At 39.6% G+C, this 21,020-nt stretch overlaps 1 protein-coding gene across 10 annotated transcripts in view; it reads left to right on the top strand.

Annotated features, from left to right (window-relative positions):
• Positions 1-21,020, top strand: part of pard3bb (par-3 family cell polarity regulator beta b) — a 400,101-nt gene that overhangs the window by 244,044 nt on the left and 135,037 nt on the right. The gene's annotated exons all lie outside the window — the stretch shown is intronic.

Raw genomic sequence — 21,020 nt, 5'->3', positions numbered from 1 at the left:
AAACTGTTCCCACGAGGTTGGGACCTTGAAATTGTCCAAAATGTCTTGGTATGCTGAAGCATTAAGAGTTCCTTTCACTGGAACTAAGGGGCCAAGCCCAACCCCTGAAAAACAACCCCACACCATAATCCCCCCTCCACCAAACTTTACACTTGGCACAATGCAGTCAGGCAAGTACCGTTCTCCTGACAACCGCCAAACCCAGACTCGTCCATCGGATTGCCAGACAGATAAGCATGATTCGTCACTCCAGAGAACACGTCTGCACTGCTCTAGAGTCCAGTGCTTTACACCACTGCATCCGACACTTTGCATTGCACTTGGTGATGTAAGGCTTGGATGCAGCTGCTCGGCCATGGAAACCCATTCCATGAAGCTCTCTACGCACTGTTCTTGAGCTAATCTGAAGGCCACGCAAAGTTTGGAGGTCTGCAGCTATTGACTCTGCTGAAAGTTGGCGACTTCTGCGCACTGTGCGCCTCAGCATGCGCTGACATTGCTCTGTAATTTTACGTGGCCTACCACTTCGTGGCTGAGTTGCTGTTGTTCCCAATTGCTTCCACTTTGTTATGATACCACTAACAGTTGACCGTGGAATATTTAGTAGTGAGGAAATTTCACTAATGGACTTATTGCACAGGAGGCAACCCATTACGGTACCACGCTTGAATTCGCTGAGCTCCTGAGAGCGACCCATTCTTTCACAAATGTTTGTAGAAGCAGTCTGCATGCCTAGGTGCTTGATTTTATACATCTGTGGCCATGGAAGTGATTGGAAAACCTGAATTCAATGATTTGGAGGGGTGTCCCAATACTTTTGGCAATATAGTGTATTAAGTTGTTATTCACTGATTATCTTCCCAGGGAGCCTGTTAATTGTTGCGAATGGACTGAGTCAGTGAGTTGACTCGAGAATCAGGTGAGTCAGTATGGTGAACAAACAATTCAGTCAAGTTTTTTAGAAGCGTATCAACTGATTCATTGAAGAGATCTGATTCAAAAGAGCTGCTCATTTAAGAATCTGATGTCTCTGCTTCACTTATGACCTCTAAGGAGAGCTAGGATGAGTGTCTGGTAAATAATTACTTCCAAAATTTTGAATAACAAATTTTATTCAAATTTGGGTTAAAATAAAGTTTTTGGGTCTTTTTTGAAGCTTAAAAACTCACCAATGGCATGGAAAAGAGAAACCAGCACAATTCTTAAACATTCTTTTGTGTTCTGCAGAAGAAATAAAGTCAGACAGGTTTGGAGGTAAATGATTGCATATGATTTTCATTTTCATATGAACTATTCTGTTAAGCTTGAGGGTGGTTTGATAAAAAGATTCTCTCATGCATGTAAAGATCAGTATGGATGTTAATTTGACACATGTGTTAAGCTGTGGCGATGGGTTGTGTCGTGTGGCGGAATGTTGGCCGGAGCTGCCGTTGGGACGCTCTGCTGGCTCACGCTCATGGTTGAAAGTGTTTCGGCCCGCTTGCGTGTGTGTAACTGACTTTGACCGCTGGTAAACAGAGCAGTCAGCTCCAGCTCCATATGGCACGCCGTCTCTGCGTCACAGCGCTCAATCTCCCCTGTCTTCACACTGCGCCAGTGCCAGGCCTAATTTGCATCATGGTGGGCACCTGTGCCAACCCCTGCCCATCTGCCCGTCGATCGGCCCGCCGGCCGACCGGCACTGGCTTCGGTACCAGCAAGACCAGGCGGCTCCATCACAGTGGAGGACGACCCGCATGAGTGATTCTACAAATCAGAGCATGGACGCCCCGGCAGGCTCCACCTAACGGGCAATTAGCTCTATAATTGTTTTAATTTGGATGACTGCCGGGAAAACTGAAAAGCACACCATGCTGTTACAGCAACATGCGGAATATTCCAACAGAGAGAGAGAAATAGAAACAGTGGAGAGAGGGAAAACAGCCGGAGAACTTGATTCAGCTGGTGTCTTTCTCAAGGTGAACCGTCTCAACTTGTCAGGAAGTGCGGGCTAGGACACGGCTTTCGCTTCCGTTAATCCGACTTGGTCTGAGTCGGCTTGATCCCACTGTTTTTCCTCTTCCGTGTGTCTGCCGAGAGTCTGCCAAAGCGCCCACTGCGGCCAGCTCTCTTCCCGAACCCATGCAATCATTCTAATGCGCACCGTTGTTCTGAGGAGATAAGAGTTTATGTGTTGGCTTGTCAGTGGTTGATGGGGTGAGGGATGTAAAGGTTATTGAAAACCACCGTAGTTTTATTTATTTATATTTGGATGGCAGCGGGGATTAGAGATGTGGGTTCAAGAGGCGTGTGGTGGCGCCGCGTGCCACGCAATCTGACACAGCCTTTGCTCAAAGCTGACATAACCCAAAATCTTTTGCCGCAAGATTGCCCTGTCACCCTGCATGGGCCAAATATCCATGAATTAAATGGACTGTTGATAGAAAAGTGGAATTCTCCATTAGTTTGTGAACACTCCTGCATAGCTTTTTTACTGTGCTGTCTAGAGTAAATGATGAGTCTTTGCTCAACATGACTTTGATTGTGAGGTTGTGTGTCTGCATAAACCCACCCGAATGCCTTTATCCTTTGGAACTGTCAGATTGCCAAGGTTACCACAAACAATGTTTCTATGTATGTTTGTGCGTGTATGTAGGTCTTATATATATTTATTTATTTATTTTTTGCCTCATAAGCATATTTATTTTGAAACTCTGACAGTCAGCATTTGAAATGTTTGTTTTGGAAGTTGAACTGGAAAGCACCTTGTGGTTGAGAACACTGTCTCATGTAGTCTCACATAAACATTATCCTGAATCTGTAATGAATGAATCGATTTACAAACAGAATAATCTCTACCAAATGGGTATTTGTGTTGTATCTCTTCTTTTTTTGTGTGTGTAATTTTAGTTGGTTCAATTATAGACTACATAGTTCATTTTGTCATTGTACCTTAAAGGAATAGTTCACCCAAAAAAGAAAATTATCCCATAATATACTCACCCTCAAGCCATACTAGGTGTAAATGACTTTCTTCTTTTAGCCAAACACAGTCGAAGTTATGTTAAATAATATCCTGGCTCTTCCCAGTTTTGTAATGGCATTAAATAGTGCCAAGAGTTTTTGAAGCTCTAAAAAGCGCATCCATCCATCATAAAAGTAATCCATACGGCTCCGGGGGTTAATAAATGCCTTCTGAAGTGAAACAATGTTTTTTTTGTAAGGAAAATATCCATATTTAAAACTTTATAAACTATAATTACGGGCTTCCGGCAACGGCCATGCACACATTCATGAGAGAGTCGAGTTCCAGTGGAAGTTTGACCTCTGACTTGACGTAAGACGTATGACATATAGCGTAAGCTTAGGTGAGAATAGATGCCTCTCGCCAAAACCACGTAACTCTATCTTGAGCGTGTTTATAGTTTTGAATATGGATATTTTTCTTACAAAAACCCATCACTTCACTTCAGAAGGCATTTATTAATCCACTGGAGTCGTATGGATTACTTTTAGGATGGATGGATGGATGGATGGATGGACGGACGGATGGACGGATGGATGCGCTTCAAAAACTCGGGCGCTATTCAGTACTTACAAAGCTTGGAAGAGCCAGGATATTATTTAATATAACTCAGACTGAGTTCGGCTGAAAGAGGAAAGTCATATACACCTAGGATGGCTTGAGGGTGAGTAAATTATGGGATAATTTTCATTTTTGGGTGAACTTTTCCAAGTGACCTGCTCTTAATGAATGTCAAGGGTTAAGACAACAAGTTTTAACACTTTTTTATTTCATTTTTATTTCTCTCTTATTTGTCCTTATTTTTTACATGCAACCAGGGGCTAAAACATCTCAAGCATTGTGTAGATCGATGGACAATTATTGACTGCTCTTTTCAGTTAGCATTATGTGTATTTGTGATGTCTGACCTCAAAGGTTAAGAGCAGGTGAAGTACAGATTATAAGACACCCCTTGAGGACCGTGACCTCTAGCCCCACCAACTGTAAATCAGAGAGTGTTTCCAAGTGCTTGAAGTGTCTCTCAATGAAGAAACAGCCTTCGTTTAGAGCTTTTAAAGAGATAGGTCATTCACAAAATATTGTTGTCTTCATCATTTACTCATCCTTATGTTGTTACCGACATGCTTGCTGTTAATTTACATGCTTCAAAATATTTTGGGTGAATTATTCCTTTAATTCACGAGAGGCTGAGGGAGATATTTCAGTCTGTGTTTACCAGATTTGTACAATTGAATGTCAGCCATCTTGTTGTCTTGTGTGTCAATGAGGCTATAGACACCGTTTGGGTTCTCTAATACTAAATATGAATTATTCTTATTTGAGGTCAGAAACCTTATAGACATTATCACTGTCTAGTTGAACTTTACTTTCTGGCTTAGTTTCTTCTTGTGTTTTCCATCTCTGTGTTATATGTGCCTGTTAAATCTTTCGCTGGCCAGTGTGGATGGTATTTTGTTCTCTGCCTGGCTCAGATACACTGTTATTGGCCACTACTTAGTGCCCAGTGGGAGTCACTGGCTAGTGTCCATTCTGCTGATAGCGGCCATGTTGATCTGGTGGTAGCTGTGTCTATGGGTCAAAGCAGTGCTACAAATCTGGGACATTAAGCCAGGATACTGCCCTGTAGCTCAGTGATAAACATATGACAAAAGAGGAAAATCAACCTTTCATGTCATGCTGTATCTCAAGCCTTAGCATTCAAAGGCCCGTGATGAAGTATAGTTAATCAAAAATAACTATAAATTGTAAGATGACTGATTGTTTACCAATCATTTCCTTCCAAGATCTGTAAATTTACCAGTATTTTACTATAAAATTACGTCTATTTAAGCTAACATCGTAGCTAGTTGAGCTGTCTATCTAAACAGCATCACAGGCACTCTACTGATATGAATTATTTCATCAAAAGCTGAAAAGTACTGATAAAGTCAAATCAACGATTTTACCCAGTGCTTGTGTCTGCTGTGTTTGTTTATGCTCACTATCGCAATTTTAGCTTAGCAACATGCTAACATTAGCTTCAATTTGGAATCAGTTGTGAGTTGAGTTCCCTTGGTGTTTCCCGTATTTTTTTTATATGTGTACAGCACATTGTTTAGTGTTAGTGCGTGTGAATGCATGTGTTTGTGAATTTTAGTGGTAAATTACTGGTATAGTGTGTTTGTGTGAGCACCACAGTAGAACTGTATAGCTTGTGTGGGTGTGTATGTGACAAAGATGGAGTAGCTCTATGGGAGGGTAAGGTATAGCCTCAGGTGGAGGATGGGACCCATTAGGATGTTTTACATCTTGCAGACAGATGGAGGCCCGTGTATAACTGCTGCTGTGGTACACACACACACAAACACACACCTTTAACAACTCACATTACACTGGCTAGCACACACAATCCTGTGAGACCTAGTTGTAAATGTAACCGCACACACAGCGCTTACACTGCTTTGCACCTCATAGCCACAAGTGTGCATTTATCAGCATTTTTCAGTGTCTTTGAAGCCGGCTCACCCAATCTGAATTGGAAGTGTCTTTTTTTACTTTACTTTGCTTTACTTTACATTACTTTACTTTATTATTTTACTTTGCAGTAAATCATATTCATCTTTTCTGAAGTCAGATCTGAGCCATTTCTTTTCAGACACTTTAAATTTCTCTCAGTGAAACTACATAGCGTTAAACACTTCCAGACTTTACTTTTATCTCATCAACCCGCTACTTTTTATCAGAAATGAAATATTACATAATTAACCTTAATGTGAAGCAATTCAGCAAAATTGCAGTTCCTCAAAGCCTCTCGGCTCGCACTTAAAACTGTGACCGAGCATATGACTGTCTCCCATTAGAGGCAAGGGAGGAATGCGGCTTGCAGCTTTACCTTTTAAGGCAAGAGATTAGCAGGGTGTCTTTTCGGACAGAATTGTTTGAGAAACAGTTTTGAAGGCAGTGCTGTACCATTTTGGGGGGAAAAAAATAAAAATAAACCAGACTAAGATGGTTAGCTGGTTTCCAAGTTTGTCTAAACCAGCTTAAATGCAGCTAAAACCACCTTTACGATGACACGAGATGTTGACGGATTGGAGGGGTAGAATGAGAGAGAGAGAGAAAGAGAAAGTTCCTGTGTGTGTGTGTAATGATAGTGCTGCTCTCTCTGCGGATGTTTATGTAGAAGAGAGAGAGTGAGAACAAGTGTTCACTACCCATGCTGCTGCCATTAACAGAGACTGCAGCAGGCCTGCTCCCTCCGTTCTGTCACCAGCTGTCCTCTTTTCTTTCTCACACTTCTGCCTCTCTCTTTTCATTTTTCCTCACATCTCTTGGCCATTTTGCCTTCCAGCAAATTCCACCACAGCTGCCGTGATAGCGGATCTTTTCTTTATGAAGAATTTTTGGTAGCACTATTATTAAGACATAAAGGCACAATATATAAGATTTTTTTTCTTTAAAATATCCAAAAACCACTAGAACAGTGTTATATACTTTGTTGATTTGTGAACTTGCATTATATCAAATGTTTCCATTTTAACCAGGACACGGACCTTGTCCATGAGTCACCTATCAATGACATCAAACCTGCGTTACCCTCGAATTTCCGGTTTTATTTTGTAAAACCATGGAAACACCAAAGACACTTTAAAAAATTATATTCTAATCATTGTTATATAGAAAAACTAATCATTGTTGTATAACTCAACACGTTTAGTCTTATTGCTTTAATCTCGTTTTCTTGATTATATTAATATGATATTCTAATATTGATCTAGCTTACTGCAGTGTGCAACAAGTGTCTCACAGCAGCCGCCGAGCGAACGCACAGAGTAACGTTATAACATCATTTTCAACACACAAATGTATCTTATATGATAAAACAGTGCTGTGTTAGCCCACATACGCTTGACCGGAAGAAGCGGAAGCGACGACTGTGGCATTATAAATATCTTTTTTTATTATGTCATCTCTCATTAGCAATCAGCGGCCTCGTTCAGTTCTCACAACTCGGCCCTGCTTCATACTACAGTAAGGTTAATAATCTCATCCATGAGCATGATTTCTGCCCAAGTCCCATTGGATTCTTTTCCCCTGGCTGTGAGGTGAAGACAACATTTCCCATGATTCCGCACTCAATCTCGATGTCATCAAGCGGCACGTTTGTTTTGAACAGGTGACCTCTAGCAGCGAAAAATTACGTATTGTGCCTTTAAAATAGTATTTAAGCAAAAGAATGTTTTAAGACTCATTTTTCAATCTGTTCGACTGATTTATTAAAACCCACAGGTTCATCAGAATTATTCATTTGTGAAAAGAAAGTTTTAAGACTGATTCATGAATCTGTTCAACTGATTCCTTAAAATACACCAGTTCACATGATTATGCATTTGCGAATTTGGCGTCACCGTTCAGTGTTGCGTGCTGCAAGGACGATTTAAATGAAAGATGCCAAATAGTGAAAGAATTTATGGTGGTGTTTACATGTCTTCTTGTTCTTGCTTTCGAAAACCAATAGATGCAAAATTCTTGAGTTGACAGTGTCTTGAAAATGCAATTTTTGCGCAAGATGGTGAGAAAACTGAGGTGTGTTGCAAAGTTCAAAGACATCTGTCAAGCCAAATTTACATTTACCAATAAAAACACAGTAATGATGTTTAAATACATAATTAAAAGCTAGTTGTTCAGTTTGGTTCTGTACACTACTGCATAAATTCTTGGTAAATCCAGTTATCACTGCCTGAGTAGTTAATTTGGTTGTAGAGTGCGGTTAAATTACTAAACTGTTTGTTCATAAAAGGATTGAACATCAGAATTTGAAGTGACAACAAAATTTAGCTGCAGTGTGTACACCTATGCGTGTTAAAAATAGTGCAGGAAGAATTTTATTAAATTAATTTAAAGGAACACTCCACTTTTTTTGAAAATAGGCTCATTTTCCAACTCCCCTAGAGTTAAACAGTTGAGTTTTACTGTTTTCGAATCCATTCAGCCGATCTCTGGGTCTAGCGCCACCACTTTTAGCATAGCTTAGCATAGTTTATTGAATCTGATTAGACTGTTAGCATCTCGCTTAAAAATGACCAAAGAGTTTCGATATTTTTCCTATTTAAAACTTGACTCTTCTGTAGTTACATCGTGTACTAAGACCGACGTAAAATGAAAAGTTGCGATTTTCTAGGCCGATATGGCTAGGAACTGTACTCTTATTCCGGCGTAATAATCAAGGAACTTTGCTGCCGTACCATGGGTGCAGCAGGCACAATGATATTACGCAGCGTCTCTCACAAATGTCTCCATGGTTGCAAGGCACGCTCCCTGTGCAAGCGGGGGTCACAGGCGCTGCGTAATATCATTGCGCCTGCTGCACCCATGGTACGGCAGCAAAGTTCTTTGGTCATTTTTGCGCGAGATGCTAACGGTCTAATCAGATTCAATGAACTATGCTAAGCTATGCTAAAAGTGGTACCGCCAGACCCGGAGATCGGCTGAATGGATTCGAAAACGGTAAAACTCAACTGTTTAACTCTAGGGGAGTTGGAAAATGAGCCTATTTTCAAAAAAAGTGGAGTGTTCCTTTAACATTTAATTCAAATAAATATTTCCTGCCTATATTTTAAATTGCCACTTTACTTTTAGTCACAGTCTAGAGCACTGTTGAGTCATAGTCATGTTTTACTTTTGTCTTTCAAAGGCAGCGTTCCACAGGATGATGCTCAGTGAGGTTGACAGGTACATGCTGGCGGCATCCGCAACTCTTCTGTTGTCAAATTCATATTTAACTCGGCTGAGATTGATTTATTGTGTGTATGTGCATGTTTGTACATCTGTGATTATTTATGTGAATATCCTTGTATGCATGTGCTTGACCGTGTGCCTATGTGTGTGTGAGAGAGAGCACTGGTGTGTGACCTTTAGTGAGTGTGCTAATGGCCGCTAAAAGCTTCTGAAACGTGTCAGAGTCACAGATGGTGCAACTTACCTCATCCCTCCCTCACAGACCTGCTGACGGAGTGACAGCCCCCATTTCCCTCGTTTCTCTCTCTCAATTAACACATGTCCTAATGTCTTTCCTGCTGTATGTTTGTATGTTAGATCAAGTCAACAACCAAGTCTGATGCTCATTAACAGAAACCTGGACAGCCTTTGGGTAGGAAGTGACATCATTGCACCCATCATTGACACATGACTGCCTATCCAGATGCCCCAAAAACAATTTAGACACTTTAGTCACACTTAAAAATGTATGAATGCCATTGCATTATATAATAAAATATATTAAAAAAAAAACAACAACTGGCATTTATTTAAAAAAAAAAAAATGATTTTTTCCAAGCATAACATTTCACAAAAAGACAATTTGTTAGGTTTTACATGAAGACGCAAAGCATTTTGTTTGTCGAACGTTAGTGGATGTTCAAAGTTAGGGTGTGTTCACATTTGGCAGGTTTAGTTCGATTAAAACAAACTCTCCAGTTCATTTGTATAAGTGCGAACGCTGCCATCCGAACCCTGGTGCGCACCAAACAAACAAACTCTGGTGAGGTTCAACTGAAATATGAACGCAGCAAAGAGACCAAAGACATGTAAACAAAACAAAAACAGGACATGCCACAAGATGCAACCCTGTGGTAGAATGGTCAGTGCAGTGGCTAACGGCAGCAAAAGAAGTGGCAAAACTCCATGAAAGTCCAAGGAAAGTTTTTATTTTGGTGAGCCACAAGTTTCAAACAAGTGTAACAGAAGCCAAGGCAAAATATCCATTGAAAGTCAAAATTTAACACAAAAAAAAAAAAAAACTATTCAAAGTACAACTCAACACATAACACAAAATAAACCCACAAAAGAAACAAGATAAATGGTTGGCTACTGTTCCAACAAACACCCCTCGTTTTTTCTTCAAACATTTTCTCTGCTCTTTTATAGTCTTGGTCCCCTCCTTTCATATTCAAACGGACCAATCATAACACTCCATTTGTTAAACAGTACATTTCACACTTCACATAGTCTTTTACCCTTACAAGTAATACCAAAATGAAGTCTACCTTTAACCAAAGGCATTATCCCTTAGTAAATTATCAAAATATACATGTACAAGACATTTTAATCCACACATCCTTAATTGGGCAACTCCTTCCGTTCAGGATGCCATAAAACTGGTTTCCTGTTTGCGGGCCACTCCTTTTTAGGCTTTTCCAGGAACCGGTAAGACACAGAAACATTCACATTGATATACAAACATTTCTTGATTCATCATTACATTGCATGCTTCACGTTGCTAGCAGTCATCATGGAATGTGCACCTTCCATGTGACTGCTCCTAAAGTAAAACAAACAAAATAAAGATCTTACCAAACTGTCTAGTGTATTCTTTTCACTTGAACCATGTGTGCTACATCACAAACCCTAAAAAAGACAGAATGCTCAAGCATACCTGTTTTTTCTTGTCATAGTCGCAATGTTGCCCATCACAGTTCGGTACAGGCATCAGAACCACAGCTCCTTGCAGCAGATCTTCGTTTGTGTGTGTGACGGAGGGATTCCTGTCGCTGTTTTGACTCCTTTACACATTTTATAAGCTCTTCAACATCATATGTATGCACAGCTATTGCATTTAGCCCAGCACATAGCATTGTTTTGGATGCTCGCCAAGTTCCGTCGCAAAATATACGCCTTTTTTGTTTTTGTATCTTTAGGTTCGGTGTTAAAAATGACAGTGTGAACCAGGACTAAATATATAATTTTCTTTTTTGGCCAAGAACCAAGAGAACCGAACTACAAATGCGAATGTGATTACACCTGATTTCAGATGCCACTTGCTTTGCTAGTTCTTTATCAATGCAATGACATTTTTAAGCATCACTTAAGTGTCCAAATATCTTTTGTGACCACTTTAAATGTGAGAAGCTTTGTCGGTCTTTCTTTATCAGATGTAGGGCGTCTAGAATTTAGATCAAGGACTGGACTCCCTCTCTTAAAATCCCCACTAAGAGTATAAAACCATGCTCATGTCAGTCATCAATGGCGACAGCTGCCCACGCCGGCGCCCACCTCACCTTTACGAGCGCTGTGATCTGGAGATAGGTTTATTTCTGTGAAAGGGTATGGTCGTCTCAGTCTTCAGTTCACCATGGTAACGGTATCACCGGGAGGTTCATGCGTGCGGTTCGAGTGGAGGAATACAGTAGCTAACAGGCCGCCGCTGTTCTCCCCTCCATCTACATATGAATCACTAAAAGGCCTTTTTAATGGAAGTTCAATCATCTCCCCTTTGATTCCCAAGATGCAATGTCCTGATTAAGATGATTGGATGAATGGAAAATGGCATGAATATGTGATTGGGTCTGTGTGTCCCACTGCTGAATGGGTCTTTTCTTTTTCTTTTTTCTTTTTTTTTTTCTGTCTATAGCACCTCTGTGCTAAGCCTCTTGTTTCGACTTATCCTTTTTTTTTTCTTTTTTTTCTTTTTTTTTCAATACGGGCCTGTTTCAGCCTTTGATTACATTAAAGAGTGAAGATGTGGCAGGCTTGCTTAGACCAGTCTCTGAAAGGTAACAATCAGGACAAGAATATGGCAGATTGAGTGGAAATGAATAGGAAGAGCTAAATGGAAGCTGCAAGAACAGTGCTTTTATTCTTTCTGGAAATCGTTTAATAATCATATGCTGCATGTGCCGAGGGTTGTATATAATATACTGTGTGTGTTGTGTTTACAGGCTGCCGACGAGATTCTCCTTTAAACATGTAGTTCTGAAAATCCATGTTTTCATCTGTGACTTTTTTTCATGTCATCACTCACTGTAATCACAGGCTAATTTGCACCTTTCCGAGTGAGAAATTCTCTGAAGTCCATCTTCTCAACAACTCATCATATTCCTCATTTTAAACAGGAAGTTGAAAGCTCTTTGAGGTTGAATATTCCCATAATGCTCCTCAAGTAATCAGAAACATGCCGAGCACCTGTCATTTCCTGTTATGTGTATATGAGGTCAGTTGTCTTCGCTGCCTAGCTCAGAGAGTCTGTATTTGCAGCCTGGATGGTGCCACTGATGTCTTAAGTATTTCCATTATTGTACTGTATAAACAAAGAGGTTTTACTGTACTGAGCACATGACCTCACAGTATCCTGATGGCCAAGATACAGTATGTGAATGAGAGTTGAATCCATACAGAACAAGTACCTGAGCTCCAAATGAAACTCATTTTCGATTATTAAAGTGGTAAATCACTGAAAATGCTGTGTATTTTAATTCAGAACAAGCATTAATCTGTTTTTATTAAACAAACCCTAATTTTTCATGTTTGAAAGGACAGGCAGGCAGAAGCTTTATGGTCGCAGATGGTTTTGCATCTGCAGGGGTCAATAGTTCTATAGGGACTGGTGATTAGTTGGTCTCGATTGTAAATTTGTTAGGTTTGGCTGTGATACTGTAACTATTCAACAAGACATAATGAAAGAACCATTAGATCTGTGGAGGTCAGGTACCTCATATGGTTTTGCCTAATAGGGTTCTTAAATCAAAAAGTTTGAGAACAACAAGGTCTTGCGAAACGATCAGAATCTATTAGCTTAATTTAATTTCATCATATTGTTGTGCTTCGTTTCTGTAATGCATTTTTGGTGATTTATGAGGCAGATCACCATTTAGACAATATAGAGAAGATTTTAGATATTTCACAAATCCCAGTTGTAGCAAACCCACTTTTAGTGTGTATTGTTGCCTTTTTGGGCTGTATTTCCAGTCTCTGTGGACTCTCAGGCTTTCTTTGCTCAGTTTAATGGCTGCGGAAAGTGGGGTGATTATAGCTGAGGATGACGGTGTAATTTGTGCTATTATGGTGCTCTGTGGATACTACTAATGATGTACACCGCGAGTGCTAATGAACATGACAGATTAGTGTTGCGCCTCTTGTATGATTAGACCTCACGGGTTTTACCTCTACCTACAGTCCGGATTCAGGTTATGACATTTACCAGAGTCCATGGAGGGCTTCTGGAACATTATGAAGCATAGGATCTAAAGCATTTTCACCATCACTGACTTTGTTGTTGTACTATGTCTCAGCCACAGTCAGATGAATTAAAGATGGCAACCTCAATTTGGACAGTTTACAGAAATAATTACTTCAGTTGATATGCTATGCCAATCAATGGTATCACTTTTTTGATGGTTCACTTTAGACATTGTACTTTCTATAAGTAACTTTGCAACTACATGTCATTGGAGTATTAGTAGACTGTCTGCCTAATATCTGCTAACACTTTATTTTGATGGTCACCTAACAGACATTCTACTGACTAAAAGTATCTTTGCAAGTGAATGTCAACTTATTCTACTAACCCTAACCTAACAGTCTACTAACAGTCTACTACAGTCTAATACTCTGAGAGTTAGTTGACATGTAGTTGCAAAGTTACTTATAGTTAGTAGAATGTGGATCATTGAAATAAAGTGTAACCCAATCAATTGTTAAGGGTAAATGCAATTCACAGGCAATGGAAGCAATCATATTAATATTTATAGATAGGGACGCACTGATACACCGTTTTTTGTGGTATCCGATAACTTGCCAATATTAAAGTTATGTATTATTTTGTCTAAATAAACTAAATAATCAATAAATTAAAAATAAAACCCTAGAAACTACAATCATTCTAAAATCCTACAAGTGAATTTAGGTATTGCAACATTATAATGTACAGTATGAAAAGTGAATGTCATTTATTTATTTATTTATTAATGTTTTTGCTGAAGATTACTTTTAAAGATTAGTTCACTTTCAAATGAAAATTATCACAAGCTTTACTCACCCAGCCATCCTAGGACTTTCTTCTTTCTGATGAACACAATCGGAGATATATTAATAAATTTCCTGATGCATTCCCAGCTTTATAATGAGTATGAGCTGAAGAAACTGCCTCCATCCACATCCATCCATCAGAAACGTGTACTCGACACGGCTCCAGGGGGTTAATAAAGGCCTTCTGAAGGAAAGTGATGCGTTTGTGTAAAAAAAAAAAAATCCATATTTAACAAGTTATGAAGTAAAATATCTAGCTTTCACCAGACCGTCTTCCGTATTCTACTTAGGAAGAAAGAGTAAAACTCTCGCAGTTCAAAAAGCTTACGCTACGTTCTACGCCTTCCCTATTCAACTTACGGAAAAAGCTTAACTGACGTGACGCCAGTTCCGTTTTTTTTTTTTTTTTTTTTACACAAACGCATCGCTTCACTTCAGAAGGCCTTTATTAACCCTGGAGCTGTGTGGAATATGTTTATGATGGATGGATGTAGATGGAGGCGCTTTCTTCAGCTCATACTTGTTGATCCTCACTCACTGCAATTATAAAGCTCGGATGCGTCAGGGTATTTATTAATATTTCTCCGATTGTGTTCATCAGAAAGAAGAAAGTCATATACACCTAGGATGGCTTGAGGGTGAGTAAAGCTTGGGCTAATTTTCATTTCAAAGTGAACTAATCCTTTAACAGTGTTATTAAATTATAATTATCTTTGAGTGTTAGATGATGTCGAAAGTAATATAAATGAAAAGTTATGGGAAATGTATATGCACAATTAAATATCCTATATAGGCCAAGACATTTATAATCGGCTAATAACTAATATGGTACTCATATGTTGTCAAACCTACTTATAGACTGCCACAAATTTGTCCATACTTGTTTCAGACCTTTGTGTCTATCCTCAGGACATTTTTTTTGTTTTTTGTTTTTTTGTTTATGTCATTAGTAATGCACAACAGACTTGAGAGATGTGATGGAGCTCAGAATTTGGTCTGAGGAAGATGTCTTTAGGTGGAGCCTCACAGCCTGATAAGAAATAAGGACAAATTTCTTCACCTCAGACTTGTCTGTATTTTAAAAGTAACTGAAAAACATAGTTTAAAAGGAGTGAGGCTGCTAGTCACTGGAGAAAGTATCCTCAGACTCAAATGATGAATGCTGGGAGAAGTTCTACCAAAGTTCTGAAGATTTGTGGTGACCAAGAGCAGAAGCCAGAGATCTTAGCAGGGGGGAGGCGTTCTGCTCACCAGTCTGTTCCATTGTTCATCCAGCCCTGCTTCCTTCTGCTTCCTGCCGCCCCCCGTACGAATCCAGGCAAGTGTTTCCGTCACCTCCCTTCTGTCCTCCCTCTGTCTCTCTTCCATACCATGAGCAGATTGTCTCCGATCAACTCTGCAGATCAAGTCTGATGGCCAGAGCCGAACAGCAGTGCCTTGTTAATGTGCGCTAACATTGCCAGCCTCTGACATCCATTTTAATGTGCAGTTGTCCTCCATGACGTTCAGGAGAGACACCATAGAGTCTCTGTACATAATTAGCAGGATTCTTGGTTGACGAGGTGCGATGAAGCGACGTTGACGTGGTGAAAGCCGATAATGTATTCATGCGATATGGCTGGTGCTATTGCGGTGGGAGGTTTGGCGTCAAAAGGACAGGCAGTCATGGCGAAGACAGCTGGTGCAGATGTATCAGGGATGTCACCACATGACCGTGTTCACACCTCAGGGAAACAAACCAGCCTTTGGGGTTTGGCCAACAATTCTTGACGCCCACGGCTGCTGTAATTCAACCCATCAGTAGCCTTAGACCTCAGGTTGTCTATAAGCTCTTGTTAGAGTTAGAGGGTCATATATGCATGTCCTTAGTTTAATTCCTCCGTCATCTATAGCGCTCAAGCACCTGTCAGAAGACAAAACAGGTCCGAGAGCCATTAGAGGTTAGACAAAGCCAAAAATGGTCGAGTCTACTAAAAGGTGAATAGATGAAAGGGGCAGTTATGTTCCATTGGAGGAAAAGGCTCCCAACGTAATTACACCCTGAATGGCCATCATCAGGCAAAGAGGTATTGATTGGCTTCCTCCACCATTACTCACCCCAGATGCTCAAAGCAAATCTCACCCTAGATCTCTCTCGCAAAAAAAGGTTAAGCACTTCTTTTGCAAAGGAAGATGGAAAAAAAATAATGACTGGGAGGATAGAGTGAAAGAAAGGGAACGAGAAAGTTGGTCAGCATATAGACCTTCAACTTCCATGTGTTTCTAATCACGTCAAGAGAGGTGTTCCCTGCGATCAATCTTTGGGAAGAATGATCGCTAACACTTCCTCCTGTTGTAGTGGAGAGTTTAGAAAGCTGTGGATCAGATCTGGCTTTGAGGGTCCTCCGCATCGTGATTTAAGAATGACGGCCCTGCCTTTGATCTGGCCAGATGAGGGTGCTCTTACTTGTCCCGCCTCAGATCAACACAGGAAATTAGCATTAATAATTCTGTTTCATCCCCTGGAAGGATACGGGACAATAAAGCAGCCCGTACCTTTGTGCCAGACCAACGGAAAGAATGCTGAGTAGAAGAATGCTCTTAAAAATAGATGTTATAGTCGGAGCTGTGGCTTAGAGGTGCTCCAAACACATTGGACCTTAGAATTGTTTCGAAATGATTTTTCACTCAAATTCACTCTGCTTGTGTTTTTTTAGGCCGATCGAACTGTGGTGCTTGAATGGGAAATTTGGGTTTGAATCCGGCTTTTGTTATGTCTACATCCCATTGCCTTCCCTGCTTTCCCATTGTTTCTCTTCTCTCCTTTAGCTACAAAAAAAAAAAAAAATTAAAGCCACAGTGTAATGGAAGTCACAACATATTGTGACATACATCCAAGAAAAAACTTGGGACTTGGTTCTGTCTGTTGTTTGGTGATTGAATGAAGGCAGATTTTAATGTGAGCTTGAAAATTGAACCTTAACATTTTGATTAAAAATTACAGTGTCAAAAAATAAAATACTGATCAGTTACAATAAGAGATAGGGTGACATTAAAAGACATTTAAAAAAGCAAACAAGTGTTGTTTCATGGACGTGCATCAGAAAGACACACTTTGAGTAAGCGGTATGTGGTTTGTGTATTGTTGCTGCCAAAAAGCCCTTTGGTCTGATTGGCGTGTTAATATTCAGATGACAGGAATGGTGACTGATTAAGACACCATGCTGTACAAACAATCAAAAAAACTACAGGAATTAATGAATGGTGGCATGCTGTGTGTGAGTGTGTGTAATCCAGGTCAAGTCCCAGACTCTCCAGTCTCTTTGTTGTTGTTTTTTTCCCCCTGCTCACTGACCTGGGGGTCTTTCTGGCTGTGTGAACACAAGTGGCCCACATTATTGTGTTCGCTGTCAAAAACAGGCATGGAATCTGCCATTGAAGTGTAAAATTACTGGAAATTACAGAATCTGCCATACTGCCTTTGTCACAGACATTTCAAAAGCGTAATAAAACCTTAACAGACATCCTAATTCATACTTTTTTTCTGTAATGTTGAACTGATTGTTAGAGTACTGTCAGAGCACTGGCTTTAATGAAGACTTCTCATATAGAGTAATTGATTGTGATTTAATTAAAAAGCCATTGATGGAGATTATTGGAGAAGTATGAAGAGAACAGAATAAGGCTTTTTGTGCATGGTCTCAAAAGTGGCCCCTGGCATCTGTAACCTCCCCTCTGGGGCCCCAGTGCCAAATGCACAGATACCCCGTGGCTATGTTTGTAAGGATGTGAGGACAACAGATTTTCTCCTTTTTTTCCCCCCATAATCTTTTTCTTTTCTATTGACGAGCACATGTGTGGAACTTCCTATAGAGTGAGTGGTGTCCACCTGTCCCTCATCTAATCCTCGTCCCGTCTTTCTCTTTCATGCACTCATTATCTGATCTCTTTCATTCTCTGTTCTTTCATTTTTTTGTTCCTTTCTTGTTCTTTATCATCATTTTGGTCTTTTTTGTTTTTGTTTTAGACTTTTGCCTTTTATTGGACTGATATAGTGAAAAGGAAATCATTGGGAAAGTAAGGATGTTGTAGTAATGTTGCTGTTCAGATTCAAACTGGTATTATCCACATGTGGACCAGGGCTCAGCATGGCCACGTATAAACAAAGTTTTGGGATCGGCAACCACATTTAAATATAATAGGAATCTGCTCTCATATTTAAATACAATAGTTACTTTTGAATTTATAAGGATGGATATATTACTAACCAGAGCGTTTTGGCAAATCATGAGTATAAACAAGACAAACAAAGTGCAATATTTGAGCCAATTTTCTGTTTCTGACTAAAGTAATTTTAGCAACTCAAGGCATGTTAAAGAGTTTAAAATTGTCATCATCTCACCCTTATGTCATTCAAAACTTGTGTGCAAACCTGTCTGCGGAACACAAAAGAAGGTGCTTTTGAAGAATGTTGATAGCTGTTTTTGGTCCCATTTCGGTAATTTTTGTCCATACAATGGAAGTCAATGAAAATCAAAACATTCTTCAAAATATTTTATGTTCCACAGAAGAAGGAAAATCATACAGGTTTGGAACAACATGAAAATTAGTAAATAATGACAGAATTTTCATTTTTGGGTGGACTATCCCTTTAATGCCCCGGATTGGTGCATCAAAACTGGATTTACTCAAATAAGTGACATCCATTTTTAGCTTCAGTATGTGTTTTTTTTTTATCTCAGAACCTAACCACTGTGTCACAGCTCAAACTTACTTTCATTCTGTACTTCTCTATTCTCTATTTATCCACTTCCTTCACTCTTTCATGCTGCATTTGTTTTTCCATCACTCCGTGTCATCTCATGTCTCACAGTGTCTCTGCTCTCTAGCATGGTGGCAGTAGTGATAGCAAAAATTTCACGCTGTTTTCCTTGCTTCTCCGCCTGTGTGTTGGCTGAACAGATGGGCTGGCAGCCTTGGATCCCACCTCTCCTCCCTCTGCCCTTTCAACCCCCGCCATCCGCACACTCGTACCCTGTACCAGGGGTGCCATTAACCTAGAACCTACCCTGCTCCCCTTACTTTTAAACACTGTTATCCTGCTGGCCCAGAGAGCATGGACACCAGGAGGCTTTTTCTTGGGCCATTTTTATGTTGGGCAGTGAAAGAGAGAAGTTACTTAGATCTATATATATTCTCTCCTACACTGGCTGTCAGATATTCTTGGCTTCTTCTAAAATCTAACTCTAGGGCTTGACAGAGTGTTGAGATTTTTATTAAACATTATAGTACTCGCCAGTCACCTCTGGCTCTAAAATAGGACCTGTGCAAAATACACCATTATCAATTTTCATCACCTAGTTTTCCCTGTCGTTTAAACACAGAAACATATAAACTGAATGTATTTTAGGAAGAATACACACTATTTTTTGTATGTTTTGGTCTTTATTTTTCCTGAAAGTTTTTCCCACCACAGTGTCATTAACATCATATCTCATGTGTAGAGTTGTCAAAAGTGAAATTTTAAAAATGTGATGCTTTGAGCACTGTTGAGCGGATTCATAAACACCTCTGATTGGTCATTGTGTTGACACGCTCATCAGATATGTCTGTGATTGGCTACAATGATCAATGCATGGGAGCGTTTGAAAGCACATGGAAGTGTTTGAATTTGAAAGCGTTTTTAAAGCAGTAGCGGTTGAAAGCAGGCGTCTATCAGCGGACTGGTCCAGGATAGACGCCTGCCTTCAAACGCTCCCGTGTGTATCTGTGTAAACGCTCGTCGAAGAGCATCATTGACGACTATTTACAAAGTTTTTGAAGCGTTGATCATTGTAGCCAATCACAGACATATATGATGAGCCGTGAACACAATGGCCAATCAGAGGTGTTTATGAATCCACTCAACAACGCTCAAAGTGTCACATTTTTAAAATTTCAGTAACGACTTGGTACCGAAGTCGGTACTTTTGACAACTCTACTCATGTGTAATATCATTTGAATAAAATTCTCCACTGGAAATTACATTTTGAAAAATTTTGGAATATAATGAAGATTCTTTTGTCTTGCTAAGGCTAATTTCACAGCTAGCATTTTATGTATCCTACATTGTTGTCTAGGATAAGTGTGCAATAACTCTAAAAACTGTATTGCTGGTAAAATTGTTTGACGTGATGGAAATGACTCGACAACTAAAGGTTGTATTTTTTAATAATAGAAATCAAAATTTATTGAAAGGCAATGTTAAACCAATACAATCTATACATAGAGTATTTGAAAAGTAGAAAATTTAAATGGTGAAGGCATTGTAAGGTTTCCAAGACTGTTTAATGTGACCTTTGTTACAGTATACTAAAAAAAAAGAAAAAAACATTTTTTTTTTTTGCTGTTGTTGTTCTTCCAGTGAAATCCTCTCTAGAATAAGAATGTCCCCTCCAATAAATTTTAATAACTAGCAATGTCAAGTCACAAGTTAAGGTTTGTCTGTGTGTCTTTTGGTTGTGTTAACGCTTGTACTCTACTTCCTGTCCCAGCAATCAATTGGTTGCATATGAAGTGGTTGGAAATTATCGTCATTGCTTTCGTTCATGAATCATGCTGTTGAGTGAGGTTTTAATGTATTAGTTATATAGAAAAGAAAGTAGAAAACTGCATTCATGGGGACTTTAAAGACGTTATCCATCAATAAGGAATGTATTTCTCACTGAGAATATGTTATGCGTGTTAATATAAGACTTTTGTTTACCTATCTCTTAGTTTCTTCCTGTAATGGAAAGGCTATTTTGGAGGTGTGAATTTTTATATCTGTGTATGAAACAGTCTCTCAGTAGTGCAGATGGGCGCTTGAGTGTGTGTTTGTGTGTGTGTGTGTGTGTTTATGCTAATGAGAGTCTACAGAGGAACACGGCGAGCTGTGTGGCACTGTGTCTGTTCTCCTGTTGAATATTTAGTATTCACTCAGCCGCTTCCTCTAATTACCTGAGAACATGCTAATGAATTCATCAGAATCAGCTGCTAATTGGCCGTTTGAACAACCCAGTCTTCTTCAGAAACATGCTTTACTGCCAATCAGAATGCTCTGCCTCATTCAACGGCTCCTTATCATTTATCCATTGTATTGATATGTATGAAGTGTTTTTTGTCTTTTTTTTTTTTTTTTTTTTCAAGTCGCCTTTTGTTAAAGGCCAGGTTCTTAATAGCCTAACACCCATTTGCACTTTTCGGCATTAACAGCTTGACGTGTCAGGAATGTTC

The sequence above is a fragment of the Ctenopharyngodon idella genome, chromosome 9 (assembly GCF_019924925.1).
Source record: "Ctenopharyngodon idella isolate HZGC_01 chromosome 9, HZGC01, whole genome shotgun sequence".
NCBI classification, from domain to species: domain Eukaryota; kingdom Metazoa; phylum Chordata; class Actinopteri; order Cypriniformes; family Xenocyprididae; genus Ctenopharyngodon; species Ctenopharyngodon idella.
The sequence above is the reverse complement of the archived record's forward strand: the minus strand, read 5'-3'. Positions and strand labels throughout refer to the sequence as shown.